The 14,116-nt window shown below is 33.4% G+C and overlaps 1 protein-coding gene and 1 long non-coding RNA gene across 2 annotated transcripts in view; one reads left to right on the top strand and one right to left on the bottom strand.

Moving 5' to 3' along the window:
• The window catches only part of LOC141380883 (uncharacterized), an 18,803-nt gene extending 9,928 nt beyond the window's left edge, over positions 1-8,875 (top strand). The window contains exons 3-4 of the long non-coding RNA XR_015526170.1: positions 6,699-8,236; positions 8,573-8,875. This is a non-coding gene — a long non-coding RNA (uncharacterized LOC141380883). The remainder of the gene's footprint in view (positions 1-6,698; positions 8,237-8,572) is intronic.
• syt12 (synaptotagmin XII) overlaps positions 1-11,659 on the bottom strand; it is a 22,091-nt gene extending 10,432 nt beyond the window's left edge. The window contains 1 exon segment of the mRNA NM_001128733.1: positions 11,517-11,659. The gene's annotated coding sequence lies outside the window, so the exon portion shown is untranslated.
• Between the last annotated feature and the right edge of the window lie 2,457 nt (positions 11,660-14,116).

Below are 14,116 nucleotides of genomic sequence, written 5' to 3'. Positions count from 1 at the left end.
AAATTACATTGAAAAAACAATCTATAGTCCAAATTACATTGAAAAAACAATCTATAGTCCAAATTACATTGAAAAAACAATCTATAATACAAATTACATTGAAAAAACAATCTATAGTCCAAATTACATTGAAAAAACAATCTATAGTACAAATTACATTGAAAAAACAATCTATAGTACAAATTACATTGAAAAAACAATCTATAATACAAATTACATTGAAAAAACAATCTATAATACAAATTACATTGAAAAAACAATCTATAGTACAAATTATTACATTGAAAAAAACAATCTATAGTACAAATTACATTGAAAAAACAATCTATAATACAAATTACATTGAAAAAACAATCTATAGTCCAAATTACATTGAAAAAACAATCTATAGTCCAAATTACATTGAAAAAACAATCTATAATACAAATTACATTGAAAAAACAATCTATAGTCCAAATTACATTGAAAAAACAATCTATAGTACAAATTACATTGAAAAAACAATCTATAGTCCAAATTACATTGAAAAAACAATCTATAGTCCAAATTACATTGAAAAAACAATCTATAATACAAATTACATTGAAAAAACAATCTATAGTACAAATTACATTGAAAAAACAAGCTATAGTACAAATTACATTGAAAAAACAATCTATAATACAAATTACATTGAAAAAACAATCTATAATACAAATTACATTGAAAAAACAATCTATAGTACAAATTACATTGAAAAAACAAGCTATAGTACAAATTACATTGAAAAAACAATCTATAATAAAAATTACATTGAAAAAACAATCTATAATACAAATTACATTGAAAAAACAATCTATAGTACAAATTACATTGAAAAAACAATCTATAATACAAATTACATTGAAAAAACAATCTATAGTACAATCCGCTTGTTAATTGGTGACGTGTTTGTGATGTATGTAATACTGTTTCCGGGTCCAAGCCGCCGCTTATTTGAGTTGAAAAATTATTCGTTTATGATCACTTTTTATTCCTATCACACATTAAAGTTAATTTTATATAAAGTCATAGAGTACACAACAGTCTCTGGGCTTGCTGCATAACAAATACCAAAATTTTAACAATTTATTAAAAAATTAATCACTTTCTGGCCATCGGATATTAGACATGGACATATATATATTGTGATCGTGATTTTCGAAAGTATTACAGCACTAAGTAAACGTTTATTATTACCATTTCATGAGTCTCCCCATACAGTTGAATAGAGCCCTTGGACCCGGAAGCCGCTTCGCGTGACATCACACTTAACAATACAATACAATACAATACAATACAATACAATACAATACAATACAATACAATACAATACAATACAATACAATACATTACAATACAATACAATACAATACAATACAATACAATACAATGTTATTACAATGGTAAACATTCAATAAAAGTAGCGCTACGTTATTGCGTATCAAATAAATCATAGTATTACTTTTGTAAATGGCCAAAAACATTGTATGACCATGGTATTTTTAAAATCACAACTCATTTATTAATTTTCCCCCGGCTTAGTCCCTTATTTATCAGGGGTTGCCACAGTGGAATGAACCGCCAACTATTCCAGCATATGTTTTACGCAGCAGATGCCCTTCCAGCCACAACACAGCACTGGGAAACACCCATACACACTCATTCACACACGCATTCATACACTACAGCCAGTTTAGTTCATTCATTTCACCTATAGTGCATGTCTTTGAACGTGCAAACTCCACACAGTAATGCCAACTGGCCCATTAGGGACTTGAACCAGCAATCTTTTTGCTGTGAGGTGACAGTGCTAACCACTGAGCCACTGTGCCGCCCAAAATAATAACATACATTAGTAATATACTGGTAAATATAATCAGTTCTCAAGTAGAAAAACTGAAATATTATTGGCACAGTGATGACTAATCGCAAGTTACCGCAGTTTTAATATAGTAACTGCAGCATCTACGGTATTTATGATGAAATGCAATGGTTGCCATGGTAAACTGGTACTTTACTGACATTTCAAACCTGAGAGAGAGAAAGACTTCAGACAGGAGGAAGTCAAGACTGGGTCTAAAAGGAGAGAAAGTGAGAGGCGTGTTTGCTGTGAGTCACACCATGGTTTAAGATGAAGAAGAAGTGGGAAACGAAGAGAAGACGATTATGACAACAGCCCAATTAAAGCATCAGAGACGCCAGAGCTGAAATGCTCATCCGCCCGCAGGGTTATGATTCGGGGCGCTGCGGCTTTGACATGTCTGCTGTGAAACTGAATGTGTAATGAATATGTGTTGAAGCAGCAGTGTCAGGAATATCAACAGCTCTAGCGTGTGCGTAACAACCCACGCTTGGTCTGTAATGAACAACAGGAGCACAGATGGACACACACACACACACACACACAGTTGGAACAGTGCGCTCTGTCTGGACGCTGAAGCCAATATCCCAAAATAATTTCCCAAATGGCACATTCACTGGTGAGCTGTAAACCTTCATCTTGATAAACAATGAATCACGGTGAGCTGAGATCCTGAGCTTTGCTTTCTTTCCTTCAATTTGGGTTTCTTGCTTTATAGATTGAAAAAAAAAAAAAAAAAACCGCTGATCGCTTCTCTTGGCTTTTTTTTTTTTTTTTGAGGACTCCATTAGTGTAATAAGATTGACGTGGCTGCGGACAGGTTAATGTCTTTATGTTCCAGACGTAAAGGCTTTAAAGTGATGCATCAGGAGAAATTAAGCTGCGGTCACACTGGGCTTTTCCTCCCATAGACTTCTATCCATATGCACGCGAATGTGTCAGACCAGAAACGCAGGGTCATGTGTCAAGTTTCGCAGGTTGCTGCGGTGCAAAGTTGAAGCTTGGTGAACCCTGACCTGCGAAATTGCATCACTAGACTGCGTGAGACCAATCGAAGATCAAAACATGACCTCTCTGGACAGAAATTAAAAATATGGAGCAATCGCTCACTTTTTAAACGTCTAATCATCTTGTTTAATCCCGCCCCTTTTCGCTGAGCCGTACGACAGAATTTCACAAACTCTATTGTGACCGCAGCTTAATGTTGAGAAAATATATAAAAATAGATGTAAATTTTAAACTTTATTAAATTGGAAAATGCTTAGACTATATATATTTTATTTTTGTTTCCTTCAAAATCCATTTGAATCTGTTTTTAATAATTTTTATTCTTTGTTTTTATTGTTTTATGCTTTTTTCTTTTATTCTTGCTTATGTAAAGCACTTTGAATTAGGGCTGGGTGATGTGGCAAAAATGCAACCTTGATAATTATTTTCCATATTGAACGATCACGATAATTTCGAAACAATATTTCGATACAAGTTGTTAACGCTTCTACATGTAAACGAGTCCCCAACAATGGCTGAAGCCACAAAAATTAAAGGGTCCATTAAATGGCATTACATTTTCAGCCGAATAATTTTTGGTGGCAGAAAATTCGGTACATCTCTAATATCAACACACTTTTAGATTCCCATTGTTGCACATTTCTGCTGTGTGATTGGCTCTTAGATTAAAATAAAGTACAAAAGTCAAGTGCTTATCATTGTTACTGACAAATTTTCATTGCGATTCGATATAATATCGATTATCGGCCAAGCCCTACTTTGAATTACCATTGTGTATGAAATAGGGCTGCACAATATATCGCTTCAGCATCGATATCGCAACGTCATTTGCATGTGTTTCTGATGCCTGTGATTGTATAATGATTTTAAAAGCATTCAGGCATGAGAAATTGCACAGCTTGTGACTTTAACAACGATTCATTTTATTGAATTATTATTATTTTATCATTTAATTACTGTACCTGAATATTATTAGAAAACTAAAAAAACAGTTTATTTCAATTGTATCTTTTTCTTATTTGTATTTATAGATCGTATAGATCATCCCAATCAATCTAACATTATAAATTCTTTCCGAATATAGATATTAAGTCAATTTTTCCAATATCGTTCAGCCCTTGTATGAAATGTGCTATTTGAGGAAATTTGCCGATATGTGAAAATGAACTTTAAAAGAAATTATATATTCATCTTAATGTTTACTAAACAAAAATACTTTTGGCTCTGTATAAATTCTATGAAGTATATAAAGTCTATGGTTAAGAGAAGTCACACTAAAATGCAGTTCACTCTAATAATAAATTATTATACAAAAAATTACTGAACTTTTATTAACATTTTTGAAACATTAAATGATTTAATTGCATTTTTGTGTGCTTAATATATTTATACATTTACATTTGTAAAGCTAATCTTATTTGGCTCAAAGCCAAAATGCTCTAAACTAGGGTTGTCTCGATATCTATTTTTTGTTTTACAATATATTGCACCAATATATATATATATATATATATATATATATATATATATATATATATATATATATATATATATATATATATATATATATATAATGAGAAACGATATTATTGTCATTTAAGGACCATTTTATGCCACTCATTATATAATGCCAGATATAATGCAAGTACACTCTTCCAAAGAACACAAAATATGTTATTCTTCAGAATATTTAATTGAATTATAGTCATTTGAACAGTGTAATAATCAGGCATTGGCATCAAAGTGTGAAAACGCATATCCTAAATAAATAATAATAAATGTTAACCAAAAACTGTGAGGTAAAGAGTAACAGAGGCTGCGATATCTGAAAATATACTACTGACACTGACACCATCAATGGAGATACAGCAGTTGCACAATCAGCTATAATGTTCATAGAATTGTTTTTTATTTATGGGCGACATACAGTTGAAACCAGAAGTTTACATACACTTAAAAAAAGAACCATAAACATTATTAAAAAAATGTCTGATGGTAAGTTATACTAAACGTTTACTATTTTAGGTCTGTTAGGATTACCAAAAATGATTTACATTTGCTAAATGCCAGAATAAAGAGAAAATTATTTTTAGAGAATTATTTATTAATTTTTAGACAGTCAAAAGTTTTTATAAATTTTCTTGGTATTAGTTTAGCATTGCTTTCGAATTGTATAACTTTGGTCAAATGTTTTGGGTATCCTTCCACATGCTTCCTGACAGAACTGGTGCAACTGAGTCAGATTTGTCTTGCTCGCACAAGCTTTTTCAACTTTGCCCACAACCTTTTTATGGGATTGAGATCAGGGCTTTGTGATGGCCCCTCTAAAACATTCACTCTGTTGTCCTTAAAGCACATTTTAACTAATTTGGCAGTATGCTTAGGGTCATGGTCTGTTTTGGAAGGTTCGATTTCCTGGCTGATTTCTTGAGATGTTGCTTTAGTATTTCTCCATAATGTTCTTTCTTCATGATGCCATCTATGCTGTGAAGTGGACCAGTCCCTCCTGCAGCAAAACAGCCCCACAACATGATGCTGCCGCCCCCATACTTCACAGTTGGGATGGTGTTCCTACGCTTGTAAGCTTTCCCTTTTGTCCTCCAAATGTAACACTGGTCATTATGGCCAAACAGTTCAATCTTGGTTCCATCAGACCACAGGACATGTCCCCAAAAATTAGTCTTTTTTTCCCAGTGTAAATTAGCAAATTGTAATCTGGCTTTTTGTGTTGATTCTGGCTTGTTGACTTCCCCATGTTGTTACACAAGGAAGCAGTGTGTTTGAGGTTTTCCTTAAATACTATTCTACAGTTGTGCCTCCAATTAACTCAAATGTTGTCAGTTAGCCAATCAGAAACTTAGAAAGAAAGTAGAATACATAGAAATACATAATATACAATACATAGAAAGTGTATTGACTCAAGGTATCTCAGTGTGGTATGGAAACAGCTCAAACCAGGACCGCAAAGCACTTCAAAGAGTTGAGCGTTTAGCTGAGCGCATCTCAGGGTCTGCTTTCCCCTCCTTGCAGGAAATCTATCTTAAACGCTGTAAAAATAGAGCTGTTAAAATCTGTAAGGACTTAAACCATCCTGACAATTATCTATTCACTTTGCTTCCATCTAGAAAACGTTTCCGTAGCTTGATGGCAAAAACTGAGAGATTTAGGAGGAGTTTCTTTCCCCAGGCCATCAGGCTGCTAAATTCAGGCTGCTAAATTCTAACCCGGTGTTACACATTACTTGATTTTTTCGTATTTATCACTGTAGTAGTCATATTTATAAGTACCTTATATTGCTGCTATTCTTATTACCTTGTATAATTTTTTGCACATCTTTTTTTTTTTCCTTATTATTTAATTTTTGTTTATCTATACTTAAATATCTGGAGCGGACCTGACCTACATTTCACTGCTGGTCATACTTTGTATAACTATGTATGTGACAAATAAAACTTGACTTGACTTGACTTGACCTTCCAAAACCTTGACACCATGATCTGAGCTTTTTCAGAGGCATAATAATCTTATTGTACGTAAACTTGACTTTCAAGAAAAGTTATAACAATTTCTCAAAAATATCTCTCTCATTATTCTGCTATTAAGCAGAACAGAAACAAATGTGATAATCCTAGCTTGCCTAAAAGAGAAAAAGTTTAGTCACATTACCATCTGACTGTTGTTAAATGGTTATGTGCCTTTTTATACAGTGTATGTAAACTTCTGGTTTCAACTGTATAGTGCATATATTGTGTATTGTGACGCCTACTCTCACCAAATACTAAATTAAAACTTGCTTCTTACTGTTTAGGCCTTTCATCGTGTATGGGAACATTCTGGATAAAATCTGTGTGCTACGAAGAAAGAAAATTCCCTTCAAACATCAGAGCTAAACATTCTGGAAGGAGCATCTAAAAAAAAAAACCCGGAAAACGAATGGATTTTCTAGTGAAAGCACTGAAATTCCAGCAAACATCTGCAAACCCGACTGAATCAGCCGAGCAGATCAAGATGCTTTTAAACGCTCCTGTGTCGCTGATCATTCAGATATGATTGTTTTCCAGAGCGGGTGAAATAGTGGCCGTGATCAGGAGCTGCACTGTCAGCTACTCTCATGCGGGACTGAAGGAGGCGAGCGCTAATAAATCAGCCGTGCTTTTAATCTCCAGAATGACTCATAATAACACTTTCACTGAAACGCCAGCGACTCAGAGAGGCTGTCTGCAGGATGAAACCCCTCCGGAGGGAAAAAAACACAGTGAGTGACATATATTACTAACATTAATTCTCACAAATCAAGCCGTACAGCCGGGCTTTATTATCATGCCTGTCCAAGAACAATTGTAGTGTACTAAAATCATGGTATAAGCATGAAACATATAAACAAACGAGCAGTGAAAAACAGTGTCTAAATAATATTATAATTCTACTATGGTGCATATCCAAAAAACAACAACATGGGATTAACATATAGAGTAAAAATGTGGTAGTTTAATTTAAAAACACAAACAAACACACAAAATAAAATAAAAAAGGCTTTGTATCAATTCAAGAAATCAGAAATCATAGTATCACTGTGGTAAATTCACTAAAAAACAGCCTGACCAAAGTCCCATTAACATAACACAATGTCTGATAAAACGTGGTATTACTGTGGTACTTGTTGCAAGTGGAATAGCATGAGGCTTTTAAATATATATGTTAAAATACCTCACTATGGTGCTATATATATGCAAAAATACCATGGTATTAAACCAAACAAGGCTTTATTATCATACCCATCTAATAAATGATGGTATTACCATGTTAACATGTCCGGTGCCAAAATACTTTGACATTCCAGACCAATACTATGGTAGATATGCGAAAACAGTAACATACATATCCAATATCTATATCCATAGAATTACTGAGGTAAATTCACCAAGAATATAGCCCGTCCAAAATCCCATTAACATAGCACAATGTCTGATAAAACGTGGTATTACTGTGGTACTTTTTGCAAGTAGAATAAGATGATGCTTTCAGATATATGTTAAAATACCTCACTATGGTGATATATATGCAAAAATACATGGTATTAAACCAAACAAGGCTTTATCATCATACCCATCCAATAAATGATGGTATTATCATGTAAATGGTGGTAATATGTCCTTCGACAAAATAGCTTGACACTCTAGAAAATTACCATGGTACATATGTGAAAACAGTAACATGTGTACATATCCAATATGTATATCCATAGTATCACTGTGGTAAATTCACCAAGAACATAGCCTGTACAAAATCCCATTAACATAGCACAATGTCTGATAAAACGTGGTATTACTGTGGTACTTGTTGAAAGTGGAACAACATGATGCTTTCAGATATGTTAAAATACCTCACTATGATGCTATATATGCAGAAATACCACGGTATTAAACCAAACAAGGCTTTATTTATCATACTCATCTAATAAATGGTGGCGTTATCATGTAAATGGTGGTAATATGTCCTTTGACAAAATAGCTTGAAAATTACCATGGTACATATGTGAAAACAGTAACATGTGTACATATCCAATATGTATATCCATAGTATCACTGTGGTAAATTCACCAAGAACATAACCTGTACAAAGTCCCATTAACATAGCACAATGTCTGATAAAACGTGGTATTACTGTGGTACTTGTTGCAAGTGGAATAGCATGAGGCTTTTAAATATATATGTTAAAATACCTCACTATGGTGCTATACATGCAAAAATACCATGGTATTAAACCAAACAAGGCTTTATTTATCATACTCATCTAATAAATGGTGGTATTACCATGTTGTTAACATGTCCCATGCCAAAATAGCTTGACATCCCAGAAAATGATCATGGTAGATATGCGAAAACAGCAACATGTGTACATATCCAATATGTATATCCATAGTATTACTGTGGTAAATTCACCAAGAAACAAAGCTTTTCCAAAATCCCATTAACATAGCACAATTTCAGATAAAACGGAATAACCTGATGTTTTTAAATGATTGTTAAAATACCATGGTATACATTTAAACCAAACAAGGCTTTATTATCATACCCATCCAATAAATGGTGGTATTACCATATAAATGTTGTCCCATGCCAAAATAACTAAGACCCCAGAAAATTACTAATAGTACATATGCCAAAACAATACCATGAAATTAACATATGTACATATTCAATATGTATATCCATAGTATTCCTGTGGTAAATTCAGAAACAAACAATGTGGCATTACTACATGGTATGATAGATGACCAAAATCTCATCCTGTTACTGTTACAGGGGTTCTTCTTGTAAATGGATTAAGTTTTAGCTTATAGCTACATAAAAAAGCTAAAATACCACAGTATTACCATGGTGGCACCATGTTAAAAACATGGCAATAACATGTCTCATGTCTAAATACCATTGAAATTACACAATTACTGTGCCACGGATCTGCAAATACCATCTTCCATGGTAAACATAGCTTATCGTCATATCTATCCAAGAAATCATAGTATTGTTATGATAAATGACGAACAAATGGTATCACTATGATGTATGCAAGTATTGTTTTGATTTCACGTGTCTGAATAACATTGAAATAAGAATAAAAAAGCACTTTATAAATAAATAAACTTTGACAATTACTGTACCACATATCAGAGAAAACGTAAGTAAACGAAATCAGTCGTATGAAAATGTACGATTTTAAAACGAAGGCGTGGCACCTTATCCCTCCCCTAAATCTAACCATCATTGGGTGATGAACAAATCAAACTAAATTGTATGAATTAGATTGTACGAAATCATACGAATTAGCCACTAAATCAAAAAGTTACGAATTGCCGTGAGATTGCATTAAGAAAATGCCACCTTTCATGTTAAACAGCTTATTGTCATATCTATCCAAGAAATCCTAGTATTACTATGATAAATGACAAACAAATGGTATCACTATGATGTATGCAAGTATTGTTTTGATTTCTTGTGTCTAAATAACATTGAAATAAAAATAAAAAGCGCTTTATAAATAAATAAACTTTGACAATTACTATGCCACACATCGGAGAAAACGTAAGTAAACAAATTCAGTCGCATGAAAATGTACGATTTTAAAACAAAGGCGTGGCACTTTATCCCTCCCCCAAACCCAACCATCATTGGGTGATGAACAAATCAAACTAAATTGTATGAATTAGATTGTACGAATTCATACTAATTAAGCTGCGGTCACACCAGAGTTTGAGTTTGCGAAATTCTGTCGTACGGCTCAGCGAAAAGGGGCGGGATTAAACAAGGTTATTAGACATTTAAAAAGCGAGCGATTGCTCCACATTTTCAATTTCTGTCCAGAGAGGTCATGTTTTGATCCTCGATTGGTCTCACGCAGTCCAGTGTTGCGATTTCACAGATCAGAGTTCACCAAGCTTGAACTTTGCACTGCAGCAACCTGCGAAACTTGACGCATGACCCTGCGTTTCCGGTCTGACGCATTCGCGTGCGTATGAATGGAAGTCTATGGGAGGAAAAGCCAAGTGTGATCGCAGCTTCAGCCACTAAATCAAAAAGTTACGAATTGCTGTGAGATTGCGTTAAAAATGCCATCTTATATATGTTAATATAAGTTGTAATATAATATATAGCTGATCGTCCTATATATCCAAGATTTAATAGTAATATTATGATAAATGACAAAAAATTGTGTTACTGATGTCAGTAAATATTGTTTCAATGTCTCGTGTCTAAATAACATTGAAACAGCACACAATTACTGTGCCACATATCTAAAAATACCATCTTCCATGGTAAATATAGCTCTTTATCATATCTATCCAAGAAAACATTGTATTATTATTATGATAAATGGGGAAAAAAATGATGTCTGTAAATTTTGTTTCAATGTCTCGTGTCTAAATAACATTGAATGCAATTACTGTGTCGCATATCTAAAAATACCACATTCCATGGTAAACATAGCTTATGGTCATTTCTATCCAAGATATCATAATATTATAATGATAAATGGGAAAAAACATGGTATTACTGTAATGTGTGTAAATACTTTTAATGTACATTAAAATACCTAACAATTAGTTTGGTACGTAAGAAAATAATACTACGGTAACGGCATATCTAATATTGTACGTTCATTTATAAACGACTTTATAAAACACAAACACACAAAAAAAACTGCCTCACAACAAACAAAAGTGCAAAACACACTCACAAAATACACATGTAAACACACGGAACAAACAGCAGACCGGTGTCGTCATTTGCCAGCAGTTTCTCGCAAGCTGCTGTTTTAATTCACTCTTGGGTGTTAAATGAATATCCCCAATCAAAGGAGGGTCCATCATGATCTCCATGACAACCACCCGAGCCGCGGGCACGCGCACTGCATCAGCACGTGAACGGGCCCGAACTTCCAGTCCCATGTCGAGGAGACCAACAGGCGCAACATTGCATGACAATAATCTACACGAATGCGTCAGAAAAACACCTCATTATTTAAATACGAGTGCATTTTACAGCAAAATCGCGGCAGTTGTAGCATATGCACGTGAAATACACGCGCTCATAAACCCGGGATCATGAGCGTTTCGGAGTGCTCTTACCTTCAGCAGTGTCTGTTTCTCCCTCTCCTGCTCGCACACACTTTCATCCATCAATTAACGCGCATTAGAGCTTCAGATGCACGAGCGGGGATCCGATCGCGTGTTTAGATCAGATCTGAAGTGAGTCTGGGCTTTCCTCTGCGCATGATGAAGATCTGAATGCAGGAGTCCCACCCCTGCAATGCAACTTCAGCACCAACACACGCGCGCGCGCGCGCACTCACGCACGATTGAGAAGGGGCCAAGGGGGCAGTTATCATACTGGACAGTTTTCGATTTTTTTGCTACAATAAAAATGTAGACTACTGAACATTTCCACTTTTATTATTAGGTTTGGTGCAAATGGGCAAAAATTGGTGGAAGTGTCAGTCAGCTGAAATGACAGATGAAAGAGTGTTTCCTCTGTGGGTGGTTTGTCAAGTCCACTCACCTGCGTGAGGCACACTCAAAACTGCACAATGTTTAGAGCAGGGGCGATTTTAGGATTTTCTTTGTAGGGGGTAAAAAGTATCTATCTATCTATCTATCTATCTATCTATCTATCTATCTATCTATCTATCTATCTATCTATCTATCTATCTATCTATCTATCTATCTATCTATCTATCGTAAAATAATGCAAATCTCAAAAAACAAAATAAATAGCTTTGAGAAATAAAAAAATTTGCAAACAAAAATAAAGAACTGCAATTAAAAATCAAGCAGCGCAATAAAAAATATAAAAATTAAATATATATATATATATATATATATATCAGTATTGTCTTTACAAAAGCTCTCAAGTCAATTAATGCTCATTTTGATTTGCAAGTTTTACTGCTTGTCAATTTAAACATGAAAAAACAGAGAATTTAGCTATTTTACTTGATCTCGATTAGATTTATGACAGCGATTCATGGCTGATTTCCTGTGTCGCATGCTGTACACACCCCAGTTCCTGTGACTCCGCCCCTTTGTCAAATCAGGGGCAGCAAGTGAAAAGAGAAAACAGCGTCGCAACCTCATGCTTGACTGAAGAGCAAATCAAAATGAGCGATGCAACTGACTTGAGGTTTTGTAAAGGCAATACTGGAAAACAATATTTAGCAAATGTGTGTATACTTTAAAAAAATTGCAATATATATATATATATATATATATATATATATATATATATATATATATATATATATATATATATATATATATATATATAATAAAAAATTGCACTAGATTTTTATTTAGTTCTTTAGTTTTGTTGGCAAAACTTTCTTTTATGTTGCGAGTACATATGACCCTAGATTGACTCCACAGATAGATGGATAGATACGAATATAAACATATAGACAGACATACATAGCTATAGATAAATAGATGGATAGATAGATATGGATATAGACAGATAGATATACGTACATACATCGATATAGACATAGATGGATAGATAGATAGATATGGATATAGACATAGATAGATAGATAGATAGAGATAGATAGATATGGATATAGACATGGATGGATAGATAGATAGATAGATAGATAGATATGGATATAGACATAGATAGATAGATATGGATATAGACATAGATAGATAGATAGATAGATAGATAGATATGGATATAGACATGGATAGATAGATAGATAGATAGACGTACATACATCGATATAGACATAGATAGATAGATAAATAGATAGATAGATAGACATATGATATAGATGATAGATAGATAGATAGATAGATAGATAGACGTACATACATCGATATAGACATAGATAGATAGATAGATAGATAAATAGATAGATAGATAGATATATGATATAGATGATAGATAGATGATAGATAGATAGATAGATATGGATATAGACATGGATAGATAGATAGATAGATAGATAGATAGATAGATAGATAGACGTACATACATCGATATAGACATAGATAGATAGATAGATAGATAGATAAATAGATAGATAGATAGACATATGATATAGATGATAGATAGATAGATAGATAGATATGGATATAGACATGGATAGATAGATAGATAGATAGATAGATAGATAGATAGATAGATAGATAGATAGATAGATAGATAGAGACATTGATGGATGGATGGATGGATGGATAGATAGATAGATAGATAGATGATAGATAGATATGGATATAGACATGGATAGATAGATAGATAGATAGATAGATATGGATAGATAGACATGGATGGATGGATGGATGGATGGATAGATAGATAGATAGATAGATAGATAGATAGATAGATAGATAGATAGATAGATAGATAGATAGATAGATATGGATAGATAGACATGGATGGATGGATGGATGGATGGATAGATAGATAGATAGATAGATAGATAGATAGATAGATAGATAGATAGATAGATAGATAGCAAACGAAAAAAAACAAATCAAAGAAGGCACAGCAACTGAATGAATAAGCGGGGGAAAAAGATTGAACAGGATGAACAATCAAGAGATTTATGGAAAAGACTATAGCTAAATCATAACTAACAATAGAAAACAGAAGAAACAAACGAACAGACTAACAGATCTACTCACTTATAAAATCAGAACAAACAAATGATAAATGCGTCAAAGAACATCACAAA

The sequence above is a fragment of the Danio rerio genome, chromosome 25 (assembly GCF_052040795.2).
Source record: "Danio rerio strain M-AB ecotype USA chromosome 25, GRCz13ab, whole genome shotgun sequence".
Taxonomy (NCBI): Eukaryota; Metazoa; Chordata; class Actinopteri; order Cypriniformes; family Danionidae; genus Danio; species Danio rerio.
The sequence above is the reverse complement of the archived record's forward strand: the minus strand, read 5'-3'. Positions and strand labels throughout refer to the sequence as shown.